We start from the raw sequence: 16,710 nt of genomic DNA, 5'->3' as shown, positions 1-16,710 counted from the left end.
ATCTCATGTACTATACAAGACACAATTGAAGCAAAGATGATTTGATTCACTCGAATCGGTTCATGAAATTTTATAGACACGGTTTGCAAACTACATTCCTTAGTCTTTTTAAGTTTAAGTTCAGAAATCATCTTCAGATATATAACCTTCTCAAGTTCGCAGACTAGGTTCGCGGACCTAAGTTACCGGGCAGAGTTTACAAACTCCTGCAGAAATTCTCGGGTATGAGAACTTCGCCGGTTCGCGGACTGAGTTCGCAGACTTAGTTTCAGCAAGTAATTTGTCAACTCCAACAAAAATTCTCGGATTTGAGAACTTCGCAAGTTCGCGTACTTGGCTCACGTCATCCTTCCGGTTCTCTTGATCAACAAAGTTCGCAAACTTTGGTTCAAGGAATAGGACTTATGCATAAATGTGTTTTCACAACAATGCTTATGTCCACCATTGGTTATGTAATCTAAACTCTCGTTTCAATCACTGAAACATTCTTAGAGGACGTTATATAGTTGTTGCACCATTTCTCGTCAAAGCAATTTTCAAGATGATTGAAACATATCATGACTTTCGTCACACGGTAAAGATAACCTTGGTTAAAGTGAAAATCTTGCCAACTCATATTTCGAGATATAGATAGGCGAGGTATACTCGGCTCTCAATACCAAATGTGTATAATCAAAGTCTATATATATAGCATACAACTTCTTGTCTCAAAGAGTAGGAGATAGAGTAGATAGACTTTTCAGTGATAGATAAGTTTAAGTCTTCACATACCTTTTTGTCGAGAAGTTCCACTGGTCCATTGAGTAGTTCTTCTACTTGTATGATGAATCGCCATGAAGTCCTTGAGCTCAACTACACTTTCTATCCTAGTCCGAGACTTAGCTAAAATAGACTAGAAATCAAGAATTATAGTTTTGATCACTAACATTGACAAACATGCTAGAGATAGCAACGCATGCGAGTTCGACCGAGAAATGATCTAAGATTTAGGTTTCCTGTCCGAAAATATTAAATGCTATTTAATGTTGTCGGTGCCGGTTGGGTTACCCATCTGTAACTTGTTTTACAGCTCGTATTTTAGGACGTAATCTGACTAATCCAATTACTGGGCAATTTACGTCTTGGAATTCTTGGACGTAACCAGTTTACGGTTAGGAATAGTACTTTTCGACCCAGCCGTTGTTGTAATGACGGTTGGAATATCCCTTTTCGACCTAGCCGTATATTATTTGACGGCTGGAATATCACTTGTGGACCCAGACGTATACTCCTTGTCCGCTGGAATATCATTCGTAGACCCAGCCGTTTCTGTGTGTTTAAATTTCTATTGTGAATAATTATGTGACATATGTCATTCTATTATAGATTGTACTGTACATTCCGGTGGAAGACCAAGAGGTGGTTATGGAAGATCAAGAGGTGGTTATTGAAGAGCAATACGAGTTTATGCAAGATCAACCCCGACCTGTGCAAGTTTCCGAGGACACAAGTGTTCACTATGCAAACAACTATGAGCGGAAAGATAAGAAAGATGCAAAGAAGTGGGCTCGATCACAAGGGCTGAAAAAGATGTGCATCATAGTCCAGAATAAACAAGTTACATTCAACAACTTTCAAATGGTTTGCGAGTTTAGTGAAAAGTATGAGAGCCACTGGAAAAAATGTAGTGAGTATAAACCAAAAACCGCGAGGAAGAAGGGAGTATATAATACGAAGAAGACCGGGTGCCCTTTTAAGCTTAAATCATGTAACGTTTAGGAATCCAACCCGTATTTCTGGGTAATGTAAAATTTACGGCTGGTAATCCTGGTCGTAACTCTTCCTGTAATACAAGTTTCAGATTTTACTAATTTACGGCTGAGACAAACCATAAAACCGACTTCGGCTAGGTTTCCTGCCCGTAATTCTGGGTACTGTCAGTTTTACGGCTGGTAATCTTGGCCGTAACTCTTCTTGTAATATCAGTTTCAGATTTTACTTAGTTACGGATGAGACACCAAACTGTAAAGCTGATTTCTGATGGGATTCCTGCCCGTAATTCTGGGTACTGTCAGTTCTACGGCTGGTAATCCTAGCCGTTAATATAACTTACGGCTGATAATTCTAGCCGTTAACACAACTTACGGCTGGTAATCTTGTTAGTATCTTAAACAAGAATCAAAACACTATTATCCATTCATTCAAGGTTAATGAAAAGTAACTCTGAAAAGTAGTTCACCCAAATCCATAAACTTAAACATGATAAAAGTCTGTATAAACATAAGCTGGAATGACTTAAACAAGTACATAACCTACAATCATCCACTACGACCAACAATCGAAAGAACATCCTCAGAAGATGATGAATAACTGTCGGGAGTTTGAGAAAGATAATCCGATCATCCTCGTCGTTAGTATTGAGATCATCCTTCGTTGGATTATGTAACTCCAGAAGCCTGAGAATCAGTGTTCTTTGTTCCTCGCAATCCAAATATAAAACCTCCTCAATGTTACGTCTCAGTCCCCCTGGCAATCCACTTAGCTCTTTTGACCATTTTCACATCATTCAATTAATAGTGGTAAATAATTTGAGAAACGTATACCAAAAAAAGAATCATATACTTAGACTACGTACCATCATCGTAGCAATATCACACATTGGTAGTTCCTGGGGTTCTTTCTCCTTTTCAGGGTTCCTAAAAATGATGAAAAACATATCAGAAGATAGGATTACGGATTGGAAATAACAGATAACCCATCCGTTATAAACTTTATCAGCTGGGAAAAGTGAGACCCCATAACCGTAAAAATAGTCTCGGCTTAGAAATATGCGAACGACCGAACCATAAACAATGTATCGGCTAGAAAATACAAATAACAGTTAGGAAAATTTATTTACGGTTAGGAAACTCCCAACCGAAACACTCATAACTTAATTTTACTCTGTAAACACAGGACGACTTACGGCTGGGAAAGTCCCATCCGTAATGTATTTCACGGTTGGGTTCTCAAATTTTCCTAACTGCAAGAGACATTAACGGCTGGGAGTTCTTGATGTCCCAACCATTAGGTTAACATCACGGCCAAGACGATATGATATCCCGGCCGTAAACGCTTCAGAAAACCATTTTTGGAAGCCCTAAATCGATGATCGAACCTATTTTTTCAATCTAATGGTAAAAAACTGCTGGATTTTTCGATTCTTACCTAGTATGAGTCATTTGTGGAGGATTCGCAGGTGTTTGAACAGATTGGTTCATAGGAGGATTTGAAGGTGTTTGAAGAGATTGCTTCACCACATCACCATGAAAAGGAACATCAATAACTTGCCCTGATTCAGAATCTGGGTTCAATCGGCCGGATCTTGTCACTCTTGATCTTGCTTCCATCTTGAGAATCAATGGAAAAGAGAGGGATATATTATTAGGTTTTTGAGAGTTTTTTTGAGAAGAAGAAGAATAGAGAAAATGAATGGATTTTGATGTTTGATTATGATTTAGGATTAAGGTTAGGATTAGGTTTTGATTTTTAATTATTTATTTACAAAGGGTAAATCTGACTTTTCAATCACTTGAGTCTCTCCTTATCTATAATCTGCCTACCCAAAACAATTAAGCCCCAAAATGGTCAACCTTTAAGCCGAGCAACAGGGTTGATATTCTAACCATTAATTGGTGCCATTATTTATGGCCGACAATTACAGTTAAGAGAGCAAATCCGGTTATTTTAGTAGAGCTAGAAGAATTAAATTCTTCATAGATCTTCGTGAAGTCATATTAGTTCCGTTGATGTTGGAATCGACTGTGATCAGTTTTCTTTAAGAAGGTATAAGTAGTTAGTAATTATTAGTGTTGGTTTTCTTACTTTCTCTTCAATATATAGTCGCTGCAAAGTTGTTTCTAGGTATTTCATTTATTTTTCACAAGTTTTCATTGAGTTCTTTTTTTTTTCTCATTTAATTTTTATGATTTCTTCTGCATAGTTTTTTAAATTATTAGGGTTTCACCTAAATATGAACAGGATAATCGAGACTTTCACGGATATTTTTACAGATGATAATCGTATTTTTACTAAAAAAAAGTAAAAATTTCGATTATCACGGTTGTTAGTGTGAAAATATGAATTTTCAACCGTCTCATTTCTAGTGATAAACAAAATCTTTCCGTATCGCCTGACATATTTGTGGAAATTAGAATTTTAACCATTTATGAAAATTTAAATTTTTACGAATTTCTTTTGTGATAATTCAAGTTGTTTTTGTAGGAATTAATTTTAAAGCGGTTTTCAAAGGGAGTTAATTTAAGAGGAGTTATTTTATGCGAATTCTCTTTAGGAGCCATTTTAGGGAGCTATTTTAAAGGTGGTTTTTTTGTTTTATATTTTAAGTGATTTTTTTAAAATAAGAAAAAATAAATATTGTTTAATAATAAGAGGTTATTTTTGTAATCATAATTAATTAGAACGCGCAATTGGGGATATCAAAATTAATTGGGGGATATGAATTACTTCCTCCAACCAATAGTATCTACTAACGGGTGTTTTTTGGGGGAGAAAATACCGTTCCCTCAAAATAAAAATCTAATAACTTAAAATCAAAAAACAAAATTATATCCCCCATTTCCATCTTCACTGCCGGCATTCTCGTTAGGGTTAGGGATTTGAAACCTAAATATTCTCCACTTTGAAAACGATTTTATTTTTACATTCGGAAGTGATGAAAACCATGCCGGAATTGATGAAGACCATGCCGGAATTGATGAAGACTATGCCGGTAGTGATGAAGACCATGTCGGTAGTGATGAAGACCATGAACAAGAAATGAAGACCATGCCGAAAGTGATGAACACCATGCCGATAGTGATGAAGACCATGCCGGTAGTGATGAAGACCATATCGGAAATAAAAAAAAAATACATCGCCGGAAGTGATGAAGACCACGCCGGAGTTGATGAAGACCATGCCGATAAATGGTGCCGGCATGCTTGGTAACTAACATTCAATGTCATAACCTAATGCAGGCATGCTCAATAGAAATCTATCAATGCCGTTAGTCAAGTGAAAAAAAAATCAAGTTTCTGGATACTGTACATCATGTGCCAGCATAGAAATTTAAGCAACATATTACACCGTTAGCAATACCGGCATGCTCGAGAATTAACTGACTGTGCCGGAAATGGACTGGTTAAAACCAGAAAAATTTCAAAACGGAATAGGTTTTAAATTTCAATACCAGAAATCACCTTGTAATTTTCAATACCAGAAACCAGGTCGATCACCGAAAACTCTGCATAGTGGCAAACATTTATCAAAATTTCCAACAAATGCCGGCATGGTTTTTTCGGTTGAATACAATGCCGACTTGCCTTTTAAAATGTGGGATATTGTTGACCGGCATGGACATAGCATGAATACAATGCTGGGAATGCTGCTGCCGGCATTGTATTCATACTACGTCCATGCCGGCACCGATCTATTTCAGCTGCAACAAAGGTGGATTCAAAGAAAAAAATCAAATTATCAACACATTGGCACCTTTACATGGGAGTGCTTGTACAATCATCCTCCATTTTCGCCAAAAAAGTTCTCTCTCATTTTTCTCCCTCCTTCTACTCTCACCTCACTCACCCAAATACAAATAAAAATATACACTAATCATTTATCAAATAATCTTATGATTTTCCTAAATATAATTAACCACTAAACCTGATTAGTGAGCGGGAGATTAGGAATTATATAAAATACTTAGATAAGGGGTGACCCTGATTTGATATTTGGATCCAGTTTTTGTTTTTTTTCTTCTATCCTCCAATTAGTTTTGATATCCCCCAATTGTGGATTCATTAATTATGGGTTCTTCAAATATCAAATCTTATTGGTGGGTTTTTGATGGCTCTACTCCTTTTGATGTAAGGATTACTAACTCGAAAGTTAGCTCTTTTAGATGCACTGCAACTTTCGAAAAATAAATAAATAATAGTACCGAATACAACTTAGATTTTAGATGCTCTTGCTTTCAATTTTTTTATTTATTTATAGATGCTCTTCAATACAAATACATACTCGCATTTGAATTTACTTATTTTCCACCCAATTCTTCCTAGATTGTCATAGTATTGTAGTTGCAGGAAATCCTACAATCACATCCATACAAGAATCTAAACAACACTCTAAGAAATCATAGTGAAAATCGTTCGTTTATTCATTAAGATCTTAAATTGGATACAACATAAGACAAAGACTTAACTTGCTCTCCTAATTTCTTGTCTAACACACTCTAAAGGATCCCTCTATTACATGATAGCCTTTCCCTTTATATAGGGTATTACATAGTGGATGACAGCTAATAGATCCCCTATTTTCGGAATCACTATGTATTACAATCGCTCATGTACATTCGCATAACTTCGCACACTTTATTCTTCGCACATATCTTCACACTTTACTCGTGATTGTGATGATATTATCAGATACGTCATCTCAATTTTACTATGTGCGATAATCTTCTCCCATATTAGATGACCTTTACTTCGCTTACATAATGAATGTGCGATATTTCACTCCTAAATTTTTACTCTTCTCATTTCGTTCTCTTTATAGAGTTAGCGATATGAGAAATCTCCATCCTATAATATAGCACATGCTCATCTTTTCATATTCTATTTTGCCTACACACTTCCAGAATTTGAGCTTTCCTAATTTATGCGTGTCTTCTTGACCACTCATTATCTGACACGTCCTTATAACCGTTTCTTTCTATCCGTTCATTCTTCGCATTAAATGATATAAATCTCGGAAAAAGAGAGTAAATTTTCTTATATAACTTCCTTCATCTTCTTCTTTCTTCTTTTTACTTCTTTTTTCTTTTCATATGTTACTGCAATTTTCTTTTTTCGTATCATCATCTTTTTTACACTCTATTACCTATTCCCTATCTCCTTTATCATTCTTCGTATTTTCCTCTTTTTTTCCTGTAACTTAATCTTGATTTTATCGATTTGATCATAACCTTATTGATTTGATCTTGATCAAGATTAATTTTTTTTTTTACTTATAAACTCGTCATTCCCATTCTTATAATGGCTCCAGCTGGTAAAAATATGGAGATAGAATTCACCAAACTGAAGAAAGAACTTAACACCAGAGGTTATTCGCTTTCTCTTCCTTCTAAATCTGATTATTCATCCAAACTCGATCTTGAGTTAATCAATTCCGAACAATGGACTAATCATAAGATTATCGTTTTATTAGGACAACTTCTGAATAATGTTCATATCCCATTGTATAATCCAGAAATCCCCTTATTCTACGAAATTCTGGCTGATGATCGATTCGCACGGGGAATATTTCAACTGAGTGGTGATGCTATTAGAATAGCTTTGGAATATTCGCGTCGCGCAGCAGGATTAGGAACTTCTTATTCTTATGAGGTGCGAAATGAATTGTTCCGTGATAAAGCCATCGACCCTGTTGTGTATACTCTTGATAATTTATTCAAACACTACTATGTTGCAATTATGAAAATGAATCAACCAAATGGGCCATTCACTTAAGAAGGAAGGATGGCATTTCTGAAGACGAGAAGATTATGCAAGATGTCGATTGGAATGACATATCCAATAGCACTGCTCGCAGGTCTAATGACACATGTTGGTTTAATTGTCCTGTAATTTTAGAAGGTCCTTATGTGTCTGGCAAAGCTGCCGACGGTTGCGATCTTCCCCTTCCTGAGAAATGTTCTTCTTACCAACCTTAGAAATTGGCTCTGTCTGAAGATGAGAATAAGAAAGCGGTATGAGATTTTCGCAGAAATATTCTAAATTTCGCAAAGCTTTACTTTCTTTATTTTTTATTTTCGTACTCCTCCAAATCCAGGTTGTTAATCCAAAGAACATGGCTAAGAGGGCCAAGACATCACACGATGTGTCATCTTCGCAGAATAATGAAGCAAGGAACATCCATTCTCTAATTTTAACAATATTGTTGCCTCTGTTTCTTATCTTTATTATTCGCACAGGTTGAAACTTCGGGTGTTAAGACTATGGGTAAAGCCAAGAACCAACCCAAGAAACTTGTGTCTAAATATTCGTCTAAAACGTCTTCTTCGGATCTTTCCAAGAAGCGTAAAGAATTTTACCCTTCTTCAAGTCCTGAATCCGACGATGATGATATTCTTGCTTCTAAAGATCCATCAATCTCCTCCTCCTTGAAATATTTATCCACCCTTTTCTCTGATATAATGTCGGCTATTAATGATGATGAACTACAACGCACTTTTGGAATGGTCTCTAAAATCTGCGATGCTCCCATTTTGGATGACCCATCTCTTCGCGGAGCTGCTTCTGTAATAAACCCAAGTTTCCAATATGCAATTGGTTCTATGGTAATGTTCAGATCTTCGCACTTTCTTTGATATTATTTCTATTCTTTCTTTTTATTACATAATTCTTTCCTTATATTTTCGTAGGTTTCTCGCCTATCTTATGTGGTTTCCTCAGATTACCAAAAGAAACTTCTCAAGCTGAGGAGAGAAAATACCAAACTTAAAGCTGAAAATTCTACCAACTCTGAATTGATTCACCAGGTCCCAGACAGGAATGATGAACTTATTGGTGCGTGATCTTTAACTTTCTCATTCTCTTTTCTTTATGTAATAATTTGCACTTCTTACTTTCCTATATACGCAGACATTTATAATCTTTCTGATGAGGCATCTAATTTTTCTGACGAGGAAATTCTTTTAGAACACCTTAACTCTTCTTTAAACAATTATCCTATCAAAGGACTTGAGAATCTCAATCTGGAAGAATTAAGACTAAGTATACTGCTCTTAGAATGGATCATAGACCCCTATTGACTACACTTAATAACTTCAGACATCGTCTTCATGAGAATAAAGAGACAATTCAGGTTTTGGAAGCAAGGAAGAACAAACTCATTAGTGAAAAAGATGAGATTGCTCTCAAGGGTGCGAAGGCATTAGAAAGATTCCAAGAAACCGTCCTTAAAGTTCAAGTTGAACGTGACTTAGCTTTGAGCGAAAAGAACGCACTTGTTGATGAAAGAAATTTAATCCGTTCTCAACTTCTAATAGAAAGTGAAGCTGAATTTAGTTGGAAAGGTTTAGCCGTAAACGTTCTGAATGATGCTAGGAAGGGTTTAGCCGTAAACGTGAGCCTTCAATCTGAACATTCTGCACTGGTTAAATACATTATTTCCAATCATGAAGGTCATTTATTGCTATTTCATGCTTGTCATTTCTTGAGGATAATATCTTTTTTAACTCTAACTTGCTTATTTATACTTCACAGAGAAAGAGAAAAACTATCTTGAGAAGATTGAAGAATTATGCAATTAGCTGCTGAAAAGAAGAAACGTCTTGAGGAAGCCGCAAAGTATTCAATGGAATTATCTGCTCGCAACTCCAAGTATCAGAAGTTAAAGAAGAAATATACCCTCAATGTTTCGAATAATGGCAAGGATTCCACTCGTGCTCGTGATACAGCTGTTAATAAAGTCTATGCTGATAATGATATTCCTCTCTCAAAGTATACATTCGCAGACGTTCCCCCCAATGAAGTTGTTCCTGATATTTCTGATAGTAAAGAAGAATATGAAGAATACGAAGAAGAAGCAAGTGATTCTGATGCCGAGTGAAATGATGAAGATAATTCAGGTAAAAATTAATCATTCTTCGCTTGCTGTAAATTCTTTTTCTGTCTCTTGTATATCTTCATGTCTTTTGGAATGAACACCTTTTAATTATTAATTTTTGCTCCTTTAATATATGTTCCCTTTGATTTATATTTTTATTCGCACATAGAAAAATGTCATTCTTTCTCGCACGTGCATGAGACTATGAAATGGGGCAAATAACATTCTTCTTATGTTTGCATTCTCATTCTTGCCTCTATTAGTTGGCACATATTGCTAGGTTGATGAACATAATGTCGTTCTCTGCCTTATTTTTGTTTTGTATCATGCGAAGTTATTCGCATCACATTCAATTTCCTGCAAAACAAGGTTAGCATATATCTTATTTTTCTCATGAGGTCTTATTTTGCCTTCCTAATTAAAGGTCTTATTTTGCCCAAAAAATTCTTTGTTCTTGTGCGACGAAATCGCAAGAAGTCTTTACACTGTAGTGTATCGACCCATTGATCTCGCCTTATCTTTTTCTTGTATTATTACCTCTTCAGGTTTCTTATGTGCGCAAATATGACAAGCCTTAATACTCCCATGAGTAAAAAGCCTCATGACATTTACGTATTTTGACACAATTAATCTCCCTAATGGAGGGTGCCGTCCTTATATTCCCCGTGGTTTCCCCTTCAAGGAAGCTTACCTCTACCGGGTTAAGGTTGGCTCCTCCCATCCAGTAATACAATAACTAGTTGATTTCGCAGCCTCTTATCCCTCCACCGATAAGGTTTATGGTTACGAGACTGCACCCTAAGTGGGGTTTCTTCGGACCGAGTGCATCATAGTCAGGACTTGTCAAGAATGGCAAGGTATGCTCCAGACGCCCCGGGCACTCTTGACTCAACTGTGTACCTCGTCGCCCTGATCGAGTTTCTGCACTCCTTAGGAAAGATCTTATTACCCCAATCTTTCGATTTAGGTGTCTCTCCTGGATGGGCATATTCGTTTTTCTCACCCCAAATCTCCGTGACTCAAATTCCAGGGTCGATGTAGCTTTCTCTTGAGTCATGCTTACCAGGTTTTCCCCTATTATGACGTGCGATAAGTCTTACTTTTTGCCTCTTGCATTTATGAGAACTAGGTTGCACGCCACATTCGGATGCCTAGCCTCCCTAGTTAGAGTTTTTATTTCGGTTGCCTTCTATTAACGTCATATTTTAAGGACTTACATTTGCCTTCTCTTGATATGGCATCATCATATGAAAATAGAATTTTTCATTCCATTCTTATTCTTGAGTTATACAACTCTAGTACACAGAATTCTTATTAATTTCTTACTCATGAATAAAAACATTTGCACTTTTCATACTATTCACTTGCCTCTTTCATCTTTTGCATCTCTTTAAGTTTGCAGATGCTTCTCAAAACATTATCTCGCATGATTTCTTCGATCTCTTTTGTGCGAGAATCATCGAACAATTCACTTTTTTCCTGAGAACACAACTTCTGCCTCTGCATCCGCTCTCATTCTTTTAGAAGTAATCTTTCTGGCTCGTTTGGTGTTATTATTCGCAGAGATTTTGCTTCAGTAACCTGCTTATCTGTTTTTCCATTTTTAGACACTACATCCACCATTAATCTTTCACCTCTTTCACTATCTTTAGCATACTTCTTCCAATTTCTTCGTTTTCATTCTCGCTCTTCGCACTTGTCAATATCAATTTCCAGACAATTTCTACCTTCATTTGTATCTCCTCTTATTATGCCAAGACCTTGAGTTAAAGGAAACTTTATGCATTGATGGAATGTCGAAGCCATACCCAAGATACTATGTAGCCATGGCCTCCCAATCAGATCATTATAAGGTGACTCAACATCAACAACACATAATACAATTTCTGTTGGAAGACTTTGTAGAGGAATTCGCATTGTCACTTCTCCTTTTGGCTTATTCGCAGTACCGTTAAAGCCATAAATTTTATAAATTGAAGGAATTAATTCGTCATCTCTTCCACCCATAGTCTTGTATGCATGATAAAAGAGTATATCGACGGAACTCCCAGGATCTATGAGTATTTTATTTATGGCCCAATTATTTGCTTCATATTCTTCGTCATCCTCTACTTTGCTTTCGGATTAATCCCTAACCTCACCACTAGTGGACATTCATGTGGTTCTCCTCCTCTTGGTGTTTCTTCTGCACTGAACGAAATGGTCTGTTTCTGCCAATCCTTTAATGGTGATACCTTCGCAAGGTTGAATATTTCTCTTCCATCATTATCTCTCGCATGCACAAGACTTAAGATATTATCATGAAAGTCTTCTATATTTTTGAATGAGTGTATAATCGAATTACAGTATAGGTTCTTCGCCTTCGCACCTACTTCGATTACATATGTATTCTTTCCTTTCTCCGCACCATATGTATTTCCTCCTAGTGGTAGTGGTGGTAAATTTTGTGGCTGCTTTACTAAGAAGTGGTCCAATTTTCCTTGCTCAATAATTCGCAGTATAATTTTCCTCACATTTCTACAATTACTTGTTGTGTGACCATGAAAGCGATGATGTACACAAGATTCTTTTCCCCTTCTCCCCGGTGGTGGCTCATCTCCTACATTATGTGGTTCAGGAATTTCTTCCATTAATATAACGTCTTCCCAGATTTTGTCTACTGTATTATTTAATTTGGGCAAGTTTATTTGTTCTCATACCACCTTTCCAGTTCCTTGTCTTCTATTATAATATGGTTGTTGGCCTCCATAGACTTCTGGAGGGTTATCCATTCTTTGAATCTTATTATTTCCTCCGCGATTTTGGAATTGTTTTTCTTTGTATTCTCTTTCGAATTCTTCTTGATCTTCGCTACCCATGGCTACCAGCTTTTGTTCCACCTCTGTAATGTTCTTTCCTTGACTTCTCTGAGATATACTCGCAACAGCATTTGTCATCCTTGAGAGTAAACTTGCATTCCCATTATTCGCATTAGGTATTGCAACTGGGTAAGACTCCATATCCCTTTGCTTCTCCTCAAGCGCTATATACTCCTCTTGAAATTCGCGCAACTCTGGCATTGTTATGGTGTCTTTTATCCTGAAGATCTATGTATATAATAAGTCCGTAGGAAAAAGAGCATTGATAAAGACTAGTATAAAATTTCATTCATCCAATCTTCTTGCCATTTCACTACACATAGTTCTCCAACGCGTGGTGAGATGACGCAAACTCTCATTGATCCTTCTGCGAAGTCCAAAGGTCGTCTCAATCCCTGGTTTTGACATATTATTACTTATATATTGTCCCAAAAAGACGTTCTGTAAATGAAGAAATGATCTAATATTGGTCCCTACTGGCAACCCTTCAAACCATTGCAAAGCTTCCCCTGTCAAGCTCGCAGGGAAATACTTACACAACTGGTAGCTCAAGGAATAAGTCCTAAAACTATGTTTTAACCTAAACCTGCAAGTATACAGGATCTAAAGTAGTGAGTGAGCAAATAAGGGGAAGTCCACAGGGACAAGGAGGGAGCTGGTGTTGTATTTTAAATCTTTCTAATGACTAAAAGCACTAGGGCATTTGAATTCACCCAATAACCCTAAGCTAAGGCAATACCTATTCAAATTATGTTCTTGTTCCTTTCCAGATAAAACTACAATGAATGATCTATCAGTTAATCTCCCTAACTCACCCCTAGTATAAGCTGTCTTCTTACAGCACAACCTATCACAGGCTAATTTGGTTTAATTAGCTAACTGTCATTCCTTTATCAATTAAGCACATTTCTTCTTCCAGAGAGGTCTCAAATGGATGACTTATCAACCAACTTCTCTAACTCACCCCTAGTATCAACTGTCTTCTTACAGTACAATTGATCATAGGCTAATTTGATCCATTAGCTAACTATCAATCCTAAAGCAATGAAGCACAATCAAGAACAACAACATGAACATGAATTATCTTAACATATGATTATGGGTTTCATCAAAACCCTAGTTATTAAATTATAACATGATGAACAATACTGAAAATAAACTACTACAACTTGGTGCACCGGCTAGCCCGGGCATGCCCAAAATCAACACCCATGTCTTCAATTTATACATGCAAGCTTTTTCCCCAAAAAATCCCCAAACAGTAAAATCAGGGTTCACCAAATCTTACCTAATTCGATGAAATAACTGCTCCATCACGTCGACCCATCCTTCTATTTCTCTTCCCGCTCCATATCCTGCTCCAATTACTTCTAGCTCATCAACCTATTTCACCAACTTCACACCTAGGGTTCAGTGGCGTGGAAGTAGATGAAATTAGTTGTTGAGGAAGATGTAGGACGTGGTAGTGATGATGGTTTGTGGTTGTTAGAAGCCATGATGGCTTTTGGTGGGAGTTATGGTGGTTGAGAAGGGGCAGTGGAGGTGATGGTGGTGGCAGAGTTTTCTCTGCAGACGGAATGGAGAAGATGGAGTCGATGGTTTTGGGAAGAAGGGTGCGTTTGTTTTGCGGGTATAGGTGTTAGGCGCTCGGGTGTTGAGCGGGTTCAGCGAGGTTTGATGATCTGCGACAAGGAGCGATGGATGGGAAGATGGTAGGTGGATCCAACGGCGATATGGAGGTAAGCGTGGAGCGACCGTCGGATGAAGGGATGTAGCAAAACGGACGACCCAAGATGGAGATGGGCGTTGCGATGTAAAGCGGGGGCTTCGGAGTTTGATGTGCGATGATGGAGCGACCGTAGGATGCTGAAATGCTTCGATCTGACGGCTGAAATCCGAGACGGGCTTGGATAGTGGAAGTGTGTTTGAGTAAGGGTTTTGGGCCTTGGGTATGCCAAGCCCATATCTTCTTTAAGGACAATTCTTCTTCTTCAAGCCCACTTCTAGCCTTTTGGTCTTGTGCACAACATTCTTCGCGGCTTCCTTGTGTAATTCTTCCCGGCTTTTTACTACTTTTCTGCTCTTTTCGTTCCGCAATTCATCCAAACTTTATTTATTACCTAAAAATGCAAAATTAATTAATAAAAATATTTATTCTTGAAAACAAAGAAAATACAGAATATGGGATAAACTGTAGAATTAATGCACAAAAGATGAGTTAAATGCCAAGAAAAGTATATAGAAATATGCACTTTTTAGCACTCATCAACAACATTGCATCATTCTCTTCCGATTGCAACAAAGATCGATTGTAAGCTTTTATGTGTTGTACTGCACATGTGCTTCCATCAAATATATTTGTGAATACTGGAAAATTGCATTTAGGTGGTATTATTGCGTTTTAAATTTTTCTTGCAAAGGGTGTTTTTCCAGCTTCCTCTACTGCTTCCTCTAACTATCTCCTTCCACCATTTCTTCGCGCAGTCATCATTTCTCTTAATTCTGTCATTTCTTTAAGAATTTCTTCACTCATAATTTTATCTAAGTCATGTCGCATAGGACTTTTTAATCTCGCTTTCCTCAATCTATTCTCATGATTATTCTGTCGCATGGCCTCTTGTATCTCTCTTTCTTCAGCTTCTTCTCTTCTTCTCCTACGCCTTTCTCTTTCATCTTTCATACGTTCACGAATAGCATTATTTCTTTCATCATCTTCTTCGCGTGCATATTGATATCTCAATATTTCTCTACCATGCAATAGAATTCTCCCTTATTCTGGATCATTTTACTCATCATTATCTGACTCATAGTGTGTGCGATATCGTTCTCCTTCATTTTGACGTTTGTTGTTCCTTTGACCTTCTTGTCGGCGATGATGTTCACGCTGTTACTCATATCGGTCATATTATATGCGTCTCTCATCGCTTTTATCTTGTAAATTATCACCTACTTGTAAGTTATCATCAATATTACCTAAAGGTTGCTCTCGCCTAGCATCTCTTTGTTTAGATTCACTTCGTCTTGATGAACTTCTGCTTATCCTAGATCTTGATCGTGTAGTGCTTCTTGATCTATGTTCTTGCAATCTGAGATTCTCTTCTCTTAGATCACCATTCTAACGCATCAAGTTCGCACGCTCTTCCTTTTCTCTTCGTCGTTGTGCAATCAATCTTTGTCTAAGTTCTGCAATTGTCATATTTTCTTCATTTCCTTCAATTCTTCATGCATCTCCAGTCCTTTGTTCCTCTTCTTCGGTAGAATTCGTTCGCGCAGTATGAATACTCACTCGATTGTAATCAATATCATTGTTCTGCTCTTGTGCACGTTGAGGTCCAATTGGAGTTGCATTTCTTTGATTTTCTATTTCTCCTACCTCTGGTTGTTCAGGAATTGCACCTCCTCTTCTTTCAGCAATTCTTTTACTCCTCTTAGCTGTCGCTGTTTGTTCAGCAGTATATCTGATTCGTACCATCACCACTTTTTTGTATTAAAAAATGAAAGACTACTTTAAGAAGAATTGAAAGGTTCTAATGATGAAAATCTCAATTGTTTAAAGAAAAATATTAGATCTAAAATTCTGTAAACTTGATTTGTAAACGAATTCACCAACAGGGCATATCACTCCTCCCTGTTTCTAGCGCCAAAATATAGTTGCAGGAAATCCTACAATCACATCCATACAAGAATCTAAACAACACTCTAAGAAATCGTAATGAAAATCATTTGTTTATTCATTAAGATCTTAAATTTTATACAAGATAATACAAAGACTTAACTTGCTCTCCAAATAAACTTTCTCTCTCCTAATTTCTTGTCTAACACACTCTAAAGGATCCCTCTATTACATGATAGCTTTTCCCTTTATATAGGATATTACATAGTGGATGACAGCTAATAGATCCCCTATTTTCGGAATCACTGTGCGTTACAATCGCTAATGTACATTCGCATAACTTCGCACACTTTATTCTTCGCACAGATCTTCAAACTTTACTCGTGATTGTGCTGACATCATCAGATACTTCATCTCAATTTTACTATGTGCGATAATCTTCGCTCATATTAGATGACCTTTACTTCGCATATATAATGAATGTGCGATATTTCGCTCCTACAAGTATCGTCAAAACATGTTATGGATCAGGTCTTAGTGTTCTATGTCATTTCACGGCTTCTGATTAACTCAACCAAGTCTTCTTGTAAAAAAAACCCAGTAATGTTG

This window comes from Papaver somniferum, chromosome 6, assembly GCF_003573695.1.
Source record: "Papaver somniferum cultivar HN1 chromosome 6, ASM357369v1, whole genome shotgun sequence".
NCBI classification, from domain to species: domain Eukaryota; kingdom Viridiplantae; phylum Streptophyta; class Magnoliopsida; order Ranunculales; family Papaveraceae; genus Papaver; species Papaver somniferum.
The sequence above is the reverse complement of the archived record's forward strand: the minus strand, read 5'-3'. Positions refer to the sequence as shown.